This window comes from Trichosurus vulpecula, chromosome 8, assembly GCF_011100635.1.
Source record: "Trichosurus vulpecula isolate mTriVul1 chromosome 8, mTriVul1.pri, whole genome shotgun sequence".
Lineage (NCBI taxonomy): Eukaryota > Metazoa > Chordata > Mammalia > Diprotodontia > Phalangeridae > Trichosurus > Trichosurus vulpecula.
The window spans coordinates 67,568,644-67,589,534 of record NC_050580.1 but is presented as its reverse complement, the minus strand read 5'-3'; the positions used below and the strand labels follow the sequence as shown (position 1 = coordinate 67,589,534).

At 34.9% G+C, this 20,891-nt stretch overlaps 1 protein-coding gene across 3 annotated transcripts in view; it reads right to left on the bottom strand.

Moving 5' to 3' along the window:
• The window catches only part of NRG3 (neuregulin 3), a 1,185,022-nt gene that overhangs the window by 1,139,103 nt on the left and 25,028 nt on the right, over positions 1 to 20,891 (bottom strand). The gene's annotated exons all lie outside the window — the stretch shown is intronic.

Below are 20,891 nucleotides of genomic sequence, written 5' to 3'. Positions count from 1 at the left end.
ACAATAAATTTTGCAGAATATTCTTCTTTCTCAACTTAGTTCTTTATTTTTTTTTTAAATCAAGTTAACCTTTATCTGCAGCAATCTAGTCCTTCTTTCTCTGTTTAAGGTGTCAAAACCACTTCTCTTTAAACTCACTAAGTATGTCACCGTTCTTTTGATTTCAGGAATACTTAAGCTTTATTTGGGCCAATTCAATTTGGGAAGATGGACAAGAAACTCTATCATAGAAGAAATAGCTCTAGCAGGCAAAATGTTTTAAATGCATGGGAAATAAAGTAGACAGAGAGGGGGGCTGGAAGGAAGAGTATGTAAGCCTCAACTGGAAAACACTGCACTACCCAGAAGGAAACTAGTTTTCAAGAACTCAATTACTTTTCTTTTAACAATGAGAATAAACAATGTGTATTGACAAAAAAAAGCAAATTCCTATTTTTCCTGAATATTGCTTTGATCAAATAGATTAATTGATTTAATTATTCTTTTATTTAATATACCTACTGACTTGTAACCAGTACATAATACTTTACTGTTTTCAATGTGCACTAAATATAGCTTCTCATTTGAGCCTCATAAAAGCCCTGGGAAGTAAATATGATGACCATTCCCATTGTAAAGATTAAGAAACCTTATTTTTGATAACATTTCATTGTTATCTTTCCTTGCAAAACTTGACTTTGTAAGACTTAAGTTAGCAGTTGCTAAATGGCATATGTTTTTTTCTTCAAAATATTCTTTTTAAAAAAATTACTATTTTTATTTTTCAAGTAAAAAGTATTTTAAAAAATAATCCATACCTTCTACTATCCTCCTCAATTACTGAGTAAAACAGCAGAAACAAACATAAATAAAATCCTTCAATTCATATTCCATAGTCTGGCAAAACTAATTCCCTTATTATCCACAACTCTCTTTTAATTTAATTTCATCTCTGTCAGGAGATGAGTGACATTTTTCATCTTCATTCTTTTCAGACTTTATCATTGCATCAATCAGTTCTAAAGTCTTTTAAAGTTGTTTTTCTTTATAATGTTGTTATCTCATAAACTTTTCTACTAGTAGTGTTCACTTGGATTTGTTTCGTTTCATAAAGGTCTTCCCAGTTTCTTCAGAAATTGTCCATTTCATCATTTCTAATGGTGAAACAATATCCCCCCTAGGCCCACATGCCATAATAAGTTTAGCCCTTCCCAACAGGAGGATACCTCCTAGTTTTCCATTTTTGGCTAACACAAAAAGAGCTGCTATAAATATCTTCATATGCTCTTTAGAATAAAACACAATAACCTCAATTAAAGAAGAGGTTGAGAAAGGCAGAAGTCCAAAGAGAGAAGGGCATGTCTCTAATAGTTCTGATGTCTTTACAGCTATATTTATCATACCAGCTAGCTTTTATAGTGTTGTACATTCCAGTAAAACTGAGACCAAATAAATGTTAGACTTTTTTTTTAAAGTAACCAACACATGATGCAAAACAGCAAGAAAGATAATCCTCAAGTTGTCTTAAACTTGCCAAGTCAATTGCTCTAAAGGAGTTGTGCATAGATAGACCTCTTCAGATAATGAATAATACCTCTATATCTTGTAACTATACATTTACAGTGGAAGAAAATTAGCATATCTCACATATGCAGAGAATCATTAATTTCTTACATATGGCATTAAAACTCCTGGTCCCCTGAATAAAGTACGTACTGCAATTGTTATGGAGATGGAGATGACAACACAATTAGGTGAATTCTGGTTTGGTTGGATGACTGGACTCTAAGAATAGGTGATCTATTTCAATATGACAGGAAATCTCTAGTGGAGTACCCCAGAAATCTTTGTTTGATGCTGTGTTGTTTGACATTTTTTATCAATTGCTTAGTTAAATCATAATTACATATGACACAAAGCTAGAAGGGATAGGTAACATAGTGGATGACAGAGAGCCAAGATCCAAAAAGATCTTGGCAGGACTATGTATTGAGCTCAATCTAAAATGATGAAATTCAATAAGGATAAATGTAAAGTCTTATACTTTGGTGAAAAGAAATTAATTTCACAAGTTCAAGACAACAGCCATAATAACAGCAACATTAATGGGAATATTTTGCATTCATCTAGTGTTTTAAGGTTTGAGAAATAAGTATTTCATTTAAGGTAGGTAACTGGTATACTGAGTAGAGTACTGGATTTGGAGTCAGGAAGATTTTAGTTCAAGTCCAGCATCAGAAACTTATGAGCTGTTTGACACTGGGCAAGTCATTTAACCTCATCTGCTTCAATTTCCTCATTTGTAAAATGGAGGTAATAGCACAGACTTCACAGGGTTGTTGTGGGGATGAGAAGAGATGACACAAACCTTAAAGCACCAGATAAATTCTAACTGTTATTATTATCATCTCTTATGATCCTCATAACAGTCCTGGGGAGAGAGGCATAGATGAACAGCAGTTGTTCTGGAAAATATGGGAAGATTTAGCAAAACATAAGCTTAATGATTTGGCAGCCAAGAAACCTAATGCATCCTTGGCCTGTTACAACTTCTGGAAATAGGAAAGTGATAGCTTTACTTTGAGGTCCTAGTTGGAACTTAACTGGAGTACTGTGTTCAGTTCTGGGTGCCACAATTTGAGAAGGATATTAATAATCTGGAGAGTGTCCAGAAGAGGGCAATAAGGATGGTAAAGGGTTTTGGGTCCATGTAATATGATATATCACTTGAATAAAATTGACATATTTAGCAACAAAAAGAGGTGGGGCAGGTGAGAGAAAAGACAGCTGTCTTCCATGATTTGAAGGGTCATCATGGGGGAAAGGATTATAATTGTTCTGTTTGGCCCAAAAGGGGAAGAACCAAGAGGAATGAGTAGGAGTTACAAGGATGCAGATTTGGCATGATGTAAAAAATATTCCCAACATTTAGTTATCCAAAAGTGAAGTGGGCTGAATCAAGAGGTGGTAGGCTCTCCATCCTTGGAGTCTTTGAGTAGAGTTGTATGGTCACTTGGTGGTGATATTAAGGTGGGGAGAGGCTACGGAGGGAGAGCCTAGATGGCTGCTGAGGTCTCTTAACTATTGAAACTCATTCTACATTTGCCACTTCCTTCCTCATAATTTCTCACACAAACCATCTGAGGTGATCACATTTATCCTCTAAATAAACCAGACACCGTTTCAACTCTATGTCTTTACTAACATCACTTCCCACCACTGCCTTAGACTAACCTCTCAAATAATTTTCTTGTGTCCAATTGGTATTCCAATCTTTCATGACCCTGCTTATCTCATTCCAGTTTTAAATATCTTATTCTTCTCAACTACTGCAAAAACTTTCTTTCCAAACCACTCATGTAGCTTTTAATTGCATATTGCCTTGTGATATGTTGATGTCATTTTTATTATTCAACTTTTTGCGGGTGAATGTCTTGTTTCTACAACTAACTTCTGTTTGTTCAGTATAGGTGTAAAAATTTTGTTTTACTTTTTTGTCTACCTTCATCCCCCCTGCCCAGTTCCCACAATAGTAACTTACACACCCTAGGCATCCAATAATGATTTCACAAAATCATAGAATCCCAGCACTGGAAGGCATCAATCTGTATCTGACCAAGAATCCATTCTGTAGAACAGTAAGTGATCTAAGCTTGCCCTTAAAGACTTTCTGTGAATGGCAACTCACTATCCATTAAGGCATCCCATTGCCTTTTCGGAGTTTTATTTTTAAGAATTATTTCCTCTGCAATGAGCTTAAATCTTCTCTGCCTCTTTCTAAGTTCTACTCATACCAGTTTTGCTCTCTGAAGCCAATCAGAGCATTCCAACTGTTCTTCTGCACAGGAGCTCTTCACATATTTGTAGATAGTTCTCATATCTCCTTATATTTTCTCTTCTACAGATTAAACTTGCATTTGTTTAATGAGGAATGAATCAACTGCTTCCAAAAGAGTGTGTACAAAAGGGGATAACAGGGAAGATATGGTGGTCTCAAGAATACAGTTGAACCCCAAATTTATTTATTTATGACATAATAATAGTTAATGGGATGAAATGAAATAAAAAGCAATGAGCTGTTAAGTGCCAGACAAATCCCAGAATTTGCTTGACATGAAAAGGAAATGGTTCTGTCCACTGGGCTTGGTAAGTTAAATGGCCAAGTGGGAAAAAAATTGAGTTCCAAGTTATCAGCAACATGAGTAAAATTAAAGAAAGCAATTTGTAGCAGCAAACCGAAAGGGGGAAAATGAATGGGGTTTCTTTAATAGAAGTGAAGTAGATGGCCCTCCATTACTAGAGACTTGTTTTTCTTTGTCTTGCACTTAAGCACTTTCCTTGGCCTAGTATAAAAATAAATTTCTAATAATATAAAGATATGAGATAAATGTCTTAGTCCCAAAACATACATTCATTAAAAATATCTTATCTTTATGCTATATTAAAATAATTACCAACTGTTAATGCTGAACATATGGAAGATGATTTAGAAACAGAGAAGAAAATGATCATACAGCATGTCAAAACATTAGCATGGAAACAGAAAAAGGGCTATATATTTTATCTAATTTAAGGCAATCTAGTGAGAAAAAAATGGGTGAAGGTATTTGTAATTAACAACATATATACCGATAACAATTCTCAAAGGCCTTGCTCAGCTTACAGTATTTTTGGCTAAGCTTTGCTTAGGCCTGTTTGTTGTACTCCTCCCACAGGGGGGAATAAGGCAGATCACAGAAAGGTTAAATATCTAATGAAAAAGAATAAGACTGCTAAGATGGTTCAAGTGAAGCCACCATGAATCTCTTCCCTCTCCACTGAATGAGCTCCTTACATATAACATGCCAAATTGCCAACTAATACACATTCTATAATTTTACAGATATGCTCAAACATAGAAAATTTTTGAGTGGCAGAGCTATATCATGCCTTTTTTCCTAATCTCAATTCCCACTGATGAGACAAAGCACCTAGAGATGAAGTTTTGAACAGGAAATGACAGCAGTTATAGGGATTCCACCAAAAACTGGAATAGCTGAAATAAATCAATATAACTCTCATTGGGCTGAAATTCTATTTTAGGGCACATAAGGCACATACTTCCTGAAGAAGTATCACCCTCAAAAATGTACTGATTGGATGAAACTCAATTCCATTACAAGCTCATGATGTTTTCTACAAGTATCTTGGTAAAATCTTTTTTTCTTGCCAGGCTCTAACTAGGAGCCTGTCCTAAAATCTTGGGAGAGCTTGTCAAGTGACTCTCCAAGTAACCACATTTGTCAGAAAACAACCACAAAACTCTAATTTATCAAAAACATTAAGACGAGTAAAACAAAGATGCCCCGTGAAATACATACAGCAAATGTTTATAGCTCTTTGTTTCCCAGATGAGGAAACAGAGAAACAGAGAGATTGGGGGGGGGGCATTATATGGATTATTTGCCTGTATATAGCTATGAAACACAGGAGACTGGATCTGAATGTACCTTTCCTGATGTCAAGTACATTTTTTTATTATGAAAACCTGGGTCTTGTGAATAATCTTTATGTGCTTACCTATGTAACCTGTCATTATAGTTATAAAGCATTTGGGGGGGGGTGGGTATATCAAAAGTTTATCTAGAGGCATTGAAAACACTTATTTTTCTTTCTAAACTGTCACTTTCTGGACTACTAGTTCTACCAAAAAAAGGAAGCTAGCTTTTAATCAAGTTGTCAGACTGTGTCTTCATAATTGTGTGATCATTCAGTGTTCAACTAGTGTATCTTTAGTGTATTTCAGCTCCATACTGAACCAGGAATGAGGTACAGACAAAATTTGGGATATTATTTATGCAAGTATATAGGAAGAATGTGGTGGGGTAAAAGAAGTTATCCTGCAAAAAAGAGGTAAGTCATCTCTGAGGCTCCACTGATCTGTTATTTTAAAATTACTGGGACCCCCACAGGTCTAGCTGTTCAATAGTGCATGATTCCTTCTGCTAATATGTGTAAAGAATGTATTATAATAGCTGGACTCCCTTCCTTCTACTTGCCTAAAGGAGCTTGAAAGTTTCAGTAGAATTATCTGCTTCCTCTCTGTCACCTCCTAAACTGAATTCATAGAATTAGAAGGCATCAAGCAATTTTATCTTGTAAATCCACTGAGAGTTGAAAGAGTCCTATACCAAAAAGTGGTGGGAGGAAATAAGAGGCTATAAAATTGAAGACGGGAAGTAGGTCTTCTTATTTGGGGTCATCACTGGAAACCACTGTAACCATGGTGTTTGGTGAAAGACTCTTTGTTGCACATGGCCTAGAAGTCTTAAATACCAACAGGAAAAGGAAAGAGTATAATATGCTTTTATTATCTTTCAGTATTTACATTTTCACTGTATGAATGATGGATAGGATTTTAATTTTGTAGAAGATAAAATCATCATGCAAAGAAGATTGATATAACTACTTTTAAGCTAAATTTCCTATGTGATCATCAAGGCATGATATTTGTATGTGTGTGTACACACACAAAGGCACACATATACACACAAACTCCTTTCAGAGAAACCGAATGTATTTTAGAAATTACTGTGTATAATTTGCCAAGAGATGCACTGTTGCCAAGGCCAAAAGATCAGTGTTTTTTTAAAATGACTAAATTGTGGGAGAATTCCAGAGAAGAATTTTATTAACATCTCTTCTATTGGTTAAACCAGAAAGAGGTCATTTTCTCTAGCTTGTTTTGCCTTTTGAAGTAGACTGATAAAAATATTAACACATATCTAAAATGATTCTTGGTAGTAAATTGAGTTTCTAAGTTAGAATTGCCTTAATATACATATAAAAAATAGAAAATATAGTGATTTTAAGCAGTTGACATCCTCAGCTACTATATATGGCAAATAATACTGGTACTGTACCATAGATTTGGCTCCAATAACATATATTCTTTGATTTTTTTCTAGCCTATGTAAGAGGATGTAAATGCAACTTGTTTCACCCTTTGCCAGGGTGAAATAGCAAGCTAAGTACCATGCTTGATGAATGGTAGAATATAATCTACTTTGAAATGTTTGATAAATATTCAAAGTATTTAAAATATTATTTTGAGGCTCATTTTAGCTATCACAAATAGTCCTATAAAGGGAACCTTTTTGAAAAAGTAATATATGTCCTTTAAATCATTTTATATAGTTTGATATAAATAAATATTACTACAATTTCAAAAGTATAATCCCTTAGTAGCAAAATCCAGAGATTTTAAGATGAAATATTTATTTCATGTCTCCTTAAAGATCAAATGATACTCACATATCGTAGCAATAAAAATCTAGGTGATATATTTCATAGGTTGCTTAGATACACATTAGAGATACCATTCATTGCTTGGGAGAATTCAGCATAAGCAAGGCCAAATAAGACCTCCAGCCAAATAGATTTTATTTACTGAACTAACTAAATTACCATATTATGGGGCATCTTACAGCATATACCTTTAGGAAGCAAATTACATAAAGGACCTGATGTATGTGTGTGCATACACATATCTACATACATATTTGCACATATACTCATGTATGTATTTGGGTGTACATATACATGGATAGTAATAGGTCAAGTTTATATAAATATGTGTATATATGTGTGTACGTATGTTTTTATGTATTTCCAACTCTATTGTTGGCCATCTTGCATCCTAAAAGGCATTCGTGCTGCATATTTTTCAGAATTCTTTGCTAGAGGAGCGCACAGTTGGTATAAAAGAAAATGAACAAAAAATTAGATATGGTTTTCCAGAATACATGGTCATTGTATGAGGGATGACTACAAATAAACTGAGACACTTTGATGTGAAGGAATATTATTATACCAAAACAAACAAGGGAAGAAACAATGACTGGAAAATTCAGAGAAGCCTATGAAGATTACAGAAAATGATGCACAGTGTGTGAACACAACCAGAAAATCACATACACAAGGAGCACTGTAACATAAATGGAATGATAAATAACAACAAAAAGTAATTGAATAATGTTATAATTAGAAACATTTCTCTGATGAGAAAATGCACTTCTCTTCTTTGAAGAGAGATGGGAGACTATGGGTGCAGAATATTCTGCTTGATGTAAAGACTCATTTTCTAACATGCAGAACTATCCAACTGGAAGATGGGCTCTCTTGAGGGGTAGGTCATAGGTTTCCTTTCTCTAGTAACTTTCAAATAAGGCCCGGATAATCACTTGTAAGGAATTCTGTGTATGTAAGGTTTGGTCTACATAACCTTTGAGGTTCCCTTGGAGATTGGGATGGAATACTAAGTTTAGTTAACAGCTTGTGGTGCACTTTGGATAGAATGTAGAATATGTGAGAGAAGTATTAAATCAGGATTGATAAATTTGATCTAGAATGAAGAAGGCCTTAAATAACCTGTTTATTTAGACCCCACATATCTTTTTGTTGTTCATGTCTCTAATGGACCTACCATATATTGTTATATGTGAAAGCAATTGGTATCTTTAAGCAGGGGCAGTTAGGTAGTACAGTGAGTAGATTGTTGGGCCTGGAGTCAGGAAGATTCATCTTCATGAGCGCAAACTTGGCCTCAGACATTTACTGCTTGTGTCACTCTTGGCAAGTCACTTCACCCTGTTTGCTTCAGTTTCCCCATCTGCAAAATGAGATGGAGAAGGAAATGGCCAACCACTCTAGTGTCTTTGCCAGAAAAACCCTAAATGAGGCTATGAAGAGTCAGATATGGCTGAAACAACTTACCACCACCACCAAAAAACAACAAATCCTTATTTTCCTATTAAAACTAGCACAAATAATAGGACATAGGACACAGGACACAGGCAAGTCACTTAACTCCATTTATTGCAGATTTTTTTTTTCTGCAACATGGTAGCTTGCCTAGTGTTTGCCCATTGCTCCATTCACAGTAAGCATTTAATACATGCTTGCTAAGTAAACAAACTTCAAAGGATATCTTTAAAGGATAGAGTTTGCTTTGAACTGAATTTGATTATTGATAACTATTAAATACTAGGTAAGGCAGCATGGCAGTGTGGAAGGATCAATGGATATGGAATAAGAGGACTCCACATCAAATCTTTTTTTGGGATAGCTATTGCCTCTGTGACATTAAGAAAGTCACTTAAAGTATATCAGCCTCATTTTTTTTCTTCTGTAAAAGAAAGGGGTTAAGCCAGTTAGACTCTAAAGCCATTTGCAGCTCTAAATATATACTGAATGATCTAAATTTTGTAGTTTTCATTCAAAGACTTCTCTAAACTGATAAAATCACCACTGTGGATAAAATAAAATAAAGTAAAAAACCCAATTTTCCAAATTTTATTTCAGATGATCACGTACAAATAAAAGCACAATATGAGATCTTGCTTTTTAAGGGACAGAGAGCTAAACATAGAGTCATGGGATGGGGGTGGGGCAGGGACTTGTATGTTTCCCATATCAGAAAAGGCTACTTGTTTACCCACTCCCCTCAAGTGAAAACCACACATTTTTTGTATCTGCTTTTGGCCCCAAAGTCTATAAGCAAATACCCAGTTGGGTAAGTAGGGCAATCCCCAAGCATTTGAATCACTGCCAAAATATCTAGACTTTTTGTTCTCTTTGCTATTGATACAGCTGTAGTTACAGGGTTAGTAAAAAAAAATGTGCCTGGGACAAGCCAAGTTAAGGGGAAACAAACAACTCCTCTATAATGGGAAATTAAGAGAACAGTTTTTTTAATTTTTAAAAAATTCGGATCAGCTTATTCTACAGTCAACAAAATCATGAATTATCTCAGTTTTCTTTCTCTCACTGAACTAGAGCTATGTTTGGAAAGGAAATATTTGAACATGAGAAAAGTCACAGAGAGGAACTTATCAAAATAATAATATGCACCAAACTCGTATTTCCAAAACAATTCAGCCTTGGTGGCATGAATTCTAACACAATGCAATGGCTCACTCCTGGCCATGACAGGATGAAAAATGACTTCTGTGACAAACAGGCAGCCCTAGAGATTCATATTTAGATCTCAGATATTTCATTGCTAAAACTTAAAAAAATATAAAATGGAATTTTTTTGTAGCTTTCCAAGAGCATGTTTTGTGTATATTATTCTTTTCAGTTTATAAATTCTCGTTTTCTCCAGTAATTTTTTCTCTTAAAAGTTACTTGTACAGCATTCACTGTTATAGCTTTCAAAGATGCCATTTTATATAACTCACTCTTCAAATTCTCTACCTCTCCTCTACCCCCAAATCCCAAACTCCTGCTATTCATTGTCCCCAATTTTTATTCATTTTCACTTTACCTTTTATATTCAATCCAAGACTGAAATGAGCAGTGTAATAATGATTCCTGCTGGGAGAATGTCAAAAGGAGTAGAAGATGGAGTTGAAAAATTGAAAGACTCTAAGTGGACTGTCACTTGCTACTGGAGGCAAATGTCCTCCTGCTAGAATAGCAGTGTGAATTTTGACCTTGAACATGATAATGGAAGAAAACCTCAGGGAAGAAAAAATAAATAATTCTCCTACTTGCTAGAATAGCAGTTTCAAGTCTTCTCTGCTCAATTGAACAGGTAGGGCCATTTCAACTTAACACATTGTAAAGGTTATAGATTGCTATTGTAGGTATTTTGCAACCTCTGTATAAATATGGGAGGAATTTTTAAATTGTGAGAGGCAGTATGGTAGCATTCAGGAAATCTGGCTTCAATTTTATTATCTACAAAATACTGATTACTCTTTTATGATACATCAGAAAACTCCTAAGTAGTTATCTTATGCAATGAGAGGTCAAGTGAATTGCTCAGGGCCAAATGGCTAGTGTCATAAGCAAGATTTGAATCCAGGTCTCACTGGCAATAAATTTACCAAATTATCTATTAGTACAAAGATGCCTCTATCTATAAAGGTGGGGATAATAATTATTTTTATTTCCTATCCCATGAAAATTTGAGGCAAAGCACTATGGAACTAAAATATATTTTAGATTGGTGAGCTGTTATTATTATTTGGAGGAAAAATGCACGATAATATGAAGCTCTTTAGGAGGAGAACCTGAGCTCCTATATCAATTTGTATACATGCCTTGAGAAAAGACAGAAGAAAGCTTCTTACTTGGATTTTTTTTAAAAAATCTCATTTTCTTTTCACAAAAATATCCCATTATCTTCATTTTGTTTTAAGTGTAAGATGAATAGTTTGTATTTGAAATATGGCTTTTCTCTGAGAAAATGAATATATCTTACAAGTTTTAGCTTTCTCTTCTTTCAATAGCACTGTAGAGCAGAAGAAATTCTAGCAGTAGACCTGGACAAGAACAAAGAGGACAAGGAGACACAGAAGTGAAAAGCCTTCAGTGAGTCTTTCAACTACTAGGAGACAAAGTTAATTCTATTCTCTCACCTTCTGTTCTGCTACTGTCTAACTCTGTGTTCTTACTTGACTCAATCAAAGCCCAACTTATCCATCTGGAAAAAAGTGTATTCCATTCTCAAACACACAATTACTCAAATAATCACTGTTAACTGCAAGAGGTTCCCTAAATAAATCATGGTACTCAAGAAAGATAGATCCTAAAATTAAGAATGCATTCAAAAGAAAGTTTCTACAGTTAGGGAATATTTACTGGGGATAAGTGATAGTATATTCCGGGGTTCAAATTAAATGATGTGGATTTCTTTTATTAAAAAGAATAACAGCAACATCATTTAATGCAACTCAATTTCTTTCAATCCAAAAAGAATTTATTTACTGCCAATTATTTTCAGGGCATTGTGCTAAGCTTTGAGGATGTAGTGTGTTGTGTTTTCTTTTCTTTTTAATCACTGCCCTCAGGGGGTTATCTTCTACTACAGGACAAAATGTGTATCCAGATAACTAACAAATAATACAAAGTAATTTTTGAGGCAGACATTAATCTCTCCAGGTTACAACTGTAGAGATCAGGAAAGTTGTCACATCAGTGGCACCTTAGCTGTGTTTTGAAGGAAGCTGGGAATCCTAAGAGGAAAACTACTTTAAAAGTTCCAATGCACTGAACAGTATTTTAATTAAGATTAGCATTCATAAATCTAAGCATAATCAAATTATACAGGACTGTACTGTACTGAAGCATCAGTCAGAAACAGAAATTAATGGTAAATCAAATTAAGGATACTCTCCCACTGATTTCTTTGTTCTTTGAACTTGCACTATTTAAAAAGCCAAAAGAATCTATCTCTTTATCTGTCAACTATGGATACCTCAAAGAGCAATCTCTGATACTCAAATATTATTACTATTCTGAATTCCAATCACAAAAAACCATAATTGTTGGGAGTGGCATTATGGCAAGGCATCCGTCCAGGTTCTTTATGTAATACCTCAAAGATTTACAAGCTGAGATCCCACCTTATTCAAATATGAAATTAAAACTGTTTAAAATAGCTCAATGCTATCAACCAATGGGCAATCCAGGCAGTGTGTTCAACGCAGAAGAAGAGAAGAAACATCCAATGAATCTGATCCATGTAAACAGCTATAAACCAACCAACCTCTTCCCACTCCTGCAACCCCAAATGTTTAATGTTTTCCTCAAAACCAGTTATTTTGAGTAACTGTCTTATTCCTCCAGTTTTGCTCTGTTGGGAGATGTAAGCACAGAGTCATGATTTCAGAAAAGATCACTCATACTACCAAACACAGGATAGCTATTAGAGCCAGAATTATTTTTTAAGTACGCATTTCTTCCAAAACATTTATATTTCCTAAAGAACTTGAAGCAGGCTCTTAGTATTTACAAATTCAAAATCTTGTCTTTGCTCATCATTCTAATTTTGTTTGGGAAGAGGACAAGTTTGACACGCTTCTCCAAAGATAAATATGTGATCATAACAATTTTTTGGGAGAGAGAATGAATTATTGGGCCTTTTGTTTGGCTACTTTATCTTCAGACTGACCTGAAAATTGTGGGGTGGGGTGGAAATGATTCACTGTTTTAGGAAATAGGCCATTATTAAAAGTAGTAGAACAAGAAATCACACACTTAGCTTATTCCTGACTTTTCTCAATTATTTGCTCCCACTGCTGGCTCACTTTGCTATTTATGGCTAAAAGCTAAAAATAAGTGCCTGAGATTTAAATATATCCTGGAGAGAAGAGAATGTTTATTAAGGTAAGGCACTTGGGAAGTTCAGCAAAACTTTCTTGATCAGCCATATGAAAAGTATATGCTGAGAAACACCAGAAAGTTACATAAATATTTACATCTTTGGATCATCTGGGGGGCTAATAACTAAATTATTTTGATTCATTTTGAGAGAGAGAGAGAGAGAGAGAGAGAGAGAGAGAGAGAGAGAGAGAGAGAGAGAGAGAGAGAGAGAGAGGAGGGTGGGGGATCTGAATTGTTTGTTTTCTTCCCCTCCATATGACCAGCCTAAAACAACAGTGATTTGTATTATTGCTTGGGCAAAGTCTTTTTAAGAAAGCTAATGAACCTTTTTGGACCCAAGTGGCCAAGACTCACCAGATGGGTTCATTCATGTGTTGGAACATATGCAATGTTGACCATATGACATACTCATTACAAGTAAACTTTTCTTTTTCAACCACTGCTATACTATATTCACCCAACAGGAAAGGGAAAGTGATGCAATTGCAAGCTATGAATTGCAGGAAAATGTATTTCTTATTGTCAGTCAGCTATGCTACATTTATCCCAAGTAATTAATCCTGGTATTGTTGTTGGTGTTTGTAATTTTTTCCTGAGTTCTCATAGATATAAAATTTCATGTATGACTAACGTCTAATCTTTTATGAAAATGACTGCTGGCCAAAATTTTGCTTGGAAACAATTACAGCATATAATTTTATTGTTTGCAAACATAAAGCAAACAGCAACCATGGATTTTTGAAGGGAAATATTTGAAAAAGTCAGGAAGATATAAAATGCATATGCATATAGTATATATAGTAAGTTAATACATATATAATATGTGTATATATGTATTTAGTAAGTATAGTATGTGCCTAATCAATGTTTGACTGTGTATAAGTAAAATCATACATCAAAAACAATTATACTGCCTTACATATAATAAATACTTAAGAAATGCTTATTGACAAAAAGATAAATACATATATATGTGTAGACATGTATATGTACATATATATACATATATATCTGTACATATGCATACAGGTGTACATGGTTGCATGTATATGTCAGTCAGCAGTTATTAAACTATTTGCCAGGCACTATAATAAGAACTGAATATATAAAGAAAGGCAAAGAAAATTCCTATTCTCAAGGAATATTATTTCTGGAAAACAACCAGTAAATAAGTAGGTAGGCATGTACAAGATGGATACAACATAGATGTCATTTAATATGGGAGAAGGCACTAGTAGTACAGAGATGAGGGAAGATCTCCTGAAGTAGATGGGATTTGAGCTACGCCTTGAAGCAAAACAGGGAAACTAAAAGGTAGAAAGGAAGAGGGAGAACATTTCAGGCATGGGGGACATTTGATACAAAACCAGACAAATCATTTAACCCTTACCAGCACAAAACTGGAGAGGGAAATGGCAAACCACTACAATATCCTTACCAAGAAAACCCCATGGAAAATATGGTCCATGGGGTCACAAAGAGTCTGATATGACTGAACGACTAAACAACAACAACAACAAAGTTTCAGATTAGACAGATATAAATGTTCTAGATGCAGGTACCACCTTGAGTTATAAGAAATTAACCAAAAAAATCTTGGACCTAGTTGAAAATCCGTAACTGCATATTCTGCCACATGGGATAAATTCAGTTAGGGAAATGGGAACACAGAGTTTTCTACTCCACAGTGCCATCACCACTGATCCTGGGATGGAAGCAGTCTGGTCCTTTCAGCAGGAATCACACTGATGGGGTTGTGGATGCCAAACCTTGGAACACATGACAGCAAAGACACCCTTAATGTACATGTATTCTGTTCCCTCCAACTTGTCCTAAAATCGTAATCCTCAAAATATCCAGGCTGACCTCCTTTGCAAGAGATTTCCAAAAGGAATCTGAAAGTCAGGACCCAAGTTCTTACTAATTTTGCTCCAATTGAGGATGGGAGAAATGAGTTGGAGCCCTTCTGCCTTGGAAACAGGAAAACAAAGAGCAGCAAGAAGCCGGGGAGATATGCCAAAGAGATAGTTTGTACGTTAATTATTAGGGTGTCAATGAGTTAGTGAAATTTGTGGGCTAATGTGGAGACAATTACATGCCAAGCCTAACTAATAACAGTGCTTCTTTTTACATAATTCTTAGTATCATTGGTGCCAGTGTCAAAAATTATTTCATTTTATAACTTAGCTTTACCAAAATTATGAAAGCAAATGTCAATTGCTGTGAGACAAAGGACTACTTTTTTGTAATTTGGGTCTAGGTATGTTAGGTGCTAGGACTACAAAAAATAAGTCCTCTTTCCAATTAAAGAGTTTATGCCATACTTGTACTAGAATATAAGAATGCTCTTGTTGAGTCCAAAAACAAACAAATCCCCTCATACATTCTCTGGCCCATATATGGAGAACTACTTTCTCCACACTTCTAAGTACTCTGCTGGCTTTGTGTCTTCTAGCATGACTACCATGGGGATAAGGTCTCCACCCTCTTTCACATGTTGGCATCTTTGCTCAAAGCCCTGGTGTCTCTCTCCTTCTCTTATAATTGTCAAAAGGGACACTGACTACTCCCTCCTCATTTACTTCAAAGCCACTCTTGCCTGGATCCTTCTCCTTAGGTTGCTCCACCTTCCTAGATGCCCAATATATTTTGGGAAATGATATGACTGATTACTAGCACAGGGAATTGAGTGAGTTAAAATCTCTTCCCCATCATGTCCTCCTCTCTCCCTTAATGGAATGATGCACATTCCATGCAAGCTCATTTTTCTCCATGTTTCTACCTCTCTGTTTTTGCACACAGGCCTATAGCCTCTTTAAATACATGTTTACTTTCCTTCCAATGCTTGCTTATAGGTAACAAAATGAAATTAGTTGTAGAAAACCAATATCATCCATGTCAAAAGCTCTTGAAAGGGCCTAGAAGCTCCCTTCATAATTTCTATAAGTATCTAGGAATCTATCTCATCTTACAATTAAATCTGCTTTTTCTCAAGTACTGGTATGCAAGACAAAGTTGATTTTAAACTCTTACACAATTTTCCAATTTTGTATATTTCTTTTAATTGTTAGCTTGGCAGCCCCAGCTTTATTTTTGTCTCTTTTTCAAGGCAAATATGTAGTATTTCAGATATGTTATGGGTTTTCCATGTAAAATTCTGAACCAAATCGCAACTGAAAACATTGTTACTAGGACAGACTTAATCTAAAGTTCCAAATATCCAATTTATAAACTATGGGGAAAGAAACAATTTGTAAATTGTATGTTGCCTATATTTGTTAACAATAATTTGAATTTTCTGTGCAAAGTCTTTCCTGACTCTTTATCCTCCAATTTTGAGTGACTTCTTCAAAATACTTTGTATTTATTAAACTGTGTGCCTGTTATACCCTCCTCTTAGGATGTAAACTCCCTGAAGGCAAGAGATGCTTTTTTCTGGATGTTATTTTATTAAACAGAGTACTTTTATGTAGAAAACACTTAATAAATGTTTATCAAATTTAATAGAACATGCAATCAGATATATTAATATGTATATTTGTTATCGTTCGGTTGTTTCAGACTTTTCAGAACACCATTTGGTGTTTTCTTGACAAAGATGCTGGAGTGATTTATCATTTCCTTCTCTAGCTCTTTTCAGAGATGAGGAAGCTGAGGCAAGCAGGGTTAAGTGACTTTCCCAGAGTTGCACAGCTATTAAGTATCTGAGGCTAGATTTGAACTTAGGTGTTCCTGACTCCAGGCCAGGGTGCTCTATCTACTTGCCCATTTATATGCATACAAACATATGTATGTGTGTATACATAAATATATGTAAATATATGCTGCCTAAAATAAGCAGCTATGAATATTTTAGAAAAATGAACATAAATGGAATTTCTTACAATCTCAAAGTAACGTCCCTCTGAATATCTTTTATTTGCTCAAGGAATAGCTAATACATATAAAGGTGTGTTCTTTAATACTAAGAAAGCAACATACAAAAATGGAATTTTGTAGAATTTTAATTTACAAAATAGATACTTATTCAGGGCATTCAAAAAAATAAACTATCTTTGGTGTAATTTATATATGCATAAATAGTGAATCTTTGGTTTATTGCAGTGGTTTACAGATTTTCTTTCAAAAAAATTTTAATTTGTTAATTTAATTTAAATTTTTAATTTAATTTTAATTATTTAAATTTAATATTATTTTTAAATGTAAATTTATTTTTTAAAAAATTTTAATTAATTTTTATTCCCCTCTGAAGTTATGTTGTACCAATTTTACATGTGTTTTCATATAACTGTATGCTCATATCAATATTTGCATAACTTCCCAAATAGAATGTTCCTTCAGGGAAAGGATTATTTCACTCTTGTCTTTGTATTCCCAATGCCTCTATCTGAGAACAGCTAGGCACTTGGATGTTGAGCTGATTAATTTAAACATCTAAATTTTGATGGACCCCACATGAGAATGTATTTGTCCTATTAGAATTTATTAAGAAAAAATAACATGAAAAAAGTATTTATGATCTTTTAAATAATTTCAACTGGGTCCTAACTTCAATAAGGCAATCATTTTTACAACCCTCTAATTGATTGCTGTGTCACTAACCACAGTGGCTACTTCACATTTTTTCATTCCTCCTCAAATCTCAGACATCAGCCTAACCCAACTCTGGGCTATTCAAAATAATGAAATAAAAATGGAAAAAAAAATGAAGACATTCAGCAGCAGCAACTCCTCCTCCCCCCTCCTTTTCCCAAACCATTCAGATATTTTTTCCACCTACTATCTTATCCACCCCTGCCTCACCAAGGCAAACCCCTAAATATACCTATGTCCTATTCCTTCCCAACTACTCCCACATATTTTTCCCCACTCTCATCCTCCCTCTAATCTTCAGTCCTCCTAAATATTGGCTGGCTCCAGCTCCTTGCCATCTGCCAAAAAGCATTTATCACATTCATCCTTTAAAAAAATTTTAAATTGATATTACTGCCTTTGCTAGTTATCATGGTTCTTCCTCCCCTTCTTGGAAAAAAATAACTTTTTGAGAAATTCAATTTACCAATGATCTCTTAATTATGGAATCCAATAACTTTTTTCTCCATCTTCACCATTCTTGGCCTTTTGGCAGCCTTTGTCACACCCTTGTTCATCATCTCTTCTTGGATAATTTCTTTTCTCTAGGTATTCAAGACAAGAATCTCTACTGTTTCTCCTCCTACCTGTCTGACCACTATTCATTCACTTCCTTTGCTGGATCTTCATTTGGGTCACACCAATTAATCTTGGGTGTCCCCTAAGGGACTCATGTGGATCTTCACATTTTCCCTCTATATATTTTCACTTAATGATCTCATAGCTTTCATAAATTTTGGTGTATCTATCCATATGAATTTCCAATTCCAATATTCAGCTCTAACCTCTCTGCCGAGCTCCAGCCCTAAGTAATCAAGTGCCTTATGGACATTTCATATTAGAAATTCTATAGGCATCTCATGCTTATTATGTCCAAAATAGAATTCATTATCTTTCCTCCATACCCAGCCTTCCCTAGTTTTCTATAGCTATAGAGCCACTGTCATTTTCTTAATCACTTAGGTTTAAAACCTTATTATCATCTTTCATTCCTTTCACTCCACACATATGATCTGCTTTGAATATTTTCATTTTTACCTTCAAACCACCTCTTCCTTATGATCGCTTCTTTTCATCCACACATATATCACCTCTCATCTGGACTATTTCAGTGGCATTCTGATTGGTCTCCCTTGTCTCTGTCTAATCCATTATCCCCATGGTCAAAGTCGTCTTTGTAAAACACAGTTCCAACAAATCCCTGGTACAGTTAAGTGGTAGAGTGGATATGAGTGATGGGCCTGGAGTCAGGGAGACCTGAGTTCAAATGTGATCTCAGCTACTTACTAGCTGTGTGATGCTGAGCAAGTCACTTAACCCTGTTTGTCTCAGTTTCTTCATCTGTAAAATGAGACACGGAAGGAAATGACAAACGACTCCAGTATCTTTGCCAAGGAATACACCTCCCCAAAAAAGGGGGGTCATGAAGAGTGGGATATGACTGAAAATGACTAAATGACAACAACAACGACACAACAAAAACACACCTCTATTCACTAAAATCCAGTGTCTGCCTATTACCAACAGGATCAATTCTAAAATTCTAAGTTGTCCTTTGAATCCTTGCATAACCTCTTTTCTTTCTAGGATTCTTGCAGATTACCCCATTCAATGAAATGTTATCATCTAGCTACATTGGACGTCTTCAGATTCCTGCTCTCAACTCCATTCTTTTCTACTAACTTCCCACTCCACCCCCTTAATTCCTAACTTCCTTGGCTTTCTTCAAGACTCAACTCAAATCACACTTTAAGAAAAAGCCTTTCCATTATCTATCTCCAAAATCCCTTCTCTCAAAGATTATCTTCTATTTATTAACATAATTATTTGCATGTTATCTCTCCAATTGGAATGTGAGCTCTTTGAGAACAGTCATGTTATTCCTTTTCTTTCTCTCCCTAGCACTTAGCAAAGTACCTTGCAATAGTAATCATTTAATAAATGCTTGCTGACCTATTGAATTCATGTGTTGTTAATCACAATAAGACATATAAATATGTTATAACACATAAAGGTTTCATTTTTGTCTTTGCATCTCTAGCACACTGTAATGTCCATGGTGAGTGCTTATAAACTGTTCAACTGAATGTGTGGGACTAATCATTTATTCAGTCTACAGCAGATAGATTTGCCTTTTTATTATACCTAATCAATAGGCATTTTTAAATGTGTAGTATGTTAACAGGTTGGACTGTGGAGCTCTCAATATTTTATTAGATACAAAGCCAAAAACATACGTTCGTTACGTATATGGATTCGTATTTATTATATTCAACATCTTTAACAAGGAGGGAGGCACTTTCAATAGTTCTGGCTTCTTCCTCCACTAAATCTGACCTTATTTTAAAGCTTGGCAGCCACTGGAATAAGTTAATTCAGGTTGCATATACAGATTCATACTTACATAATTCTCATTACTATCCTCCCCAAAGTCCCAGAATATTGTGTGATTGATTGATATGTCATTAACTGACTCATTATTTTGATGTCATAGTTGATTTTAATTTAATCACAAACATATTTGTTCTCAGTCACCTAGATTTACAACCTTAATATCATCTTTCATTCCTTTCTTTCACTCATTACACAAACTTAATCTGCTTCAAATATTTTCATTTCTATCTTCAAAACACCTCTTTCATATGATTTCTTCTTTCCATTCACACTGACACTACCCTTGTTGAAGTTCACATCACCTCTCACCTGTACTATTACAGTGGCATTCTGGTTGGTCTCCCTCATTTCTATCTAAAAGTCTAAACCAGGGGTGGGGAACCTGTGGCCTTGAAGACACATGTGGCCTTCTAGGTCCTCAAGTGTGGCCCTTTGAGTGAATCCAAAATTCACAGAACAAATCCTCTTTTATATATAAATCTTAGTTTGTAACTCTATTACAAAATGTATTAATAGGCAATTTGGAGCACTAGAAAGACCATTGGGCCAGAAGTACAGATATCTGGGTCCTCTAAACTTGTGTCAGGAGTTCAGCCTCGCCACTAACTAGCTGTGTGGCCTTTGGCAAAAAACAGATCACAATTTAACCTCTATGGGTTTCAGTCTCCTCAAGTACAAAATGAAGAGGGCTGATCTTGGACATCTCAAATGACCCTACCTCAATTCTAAAATGC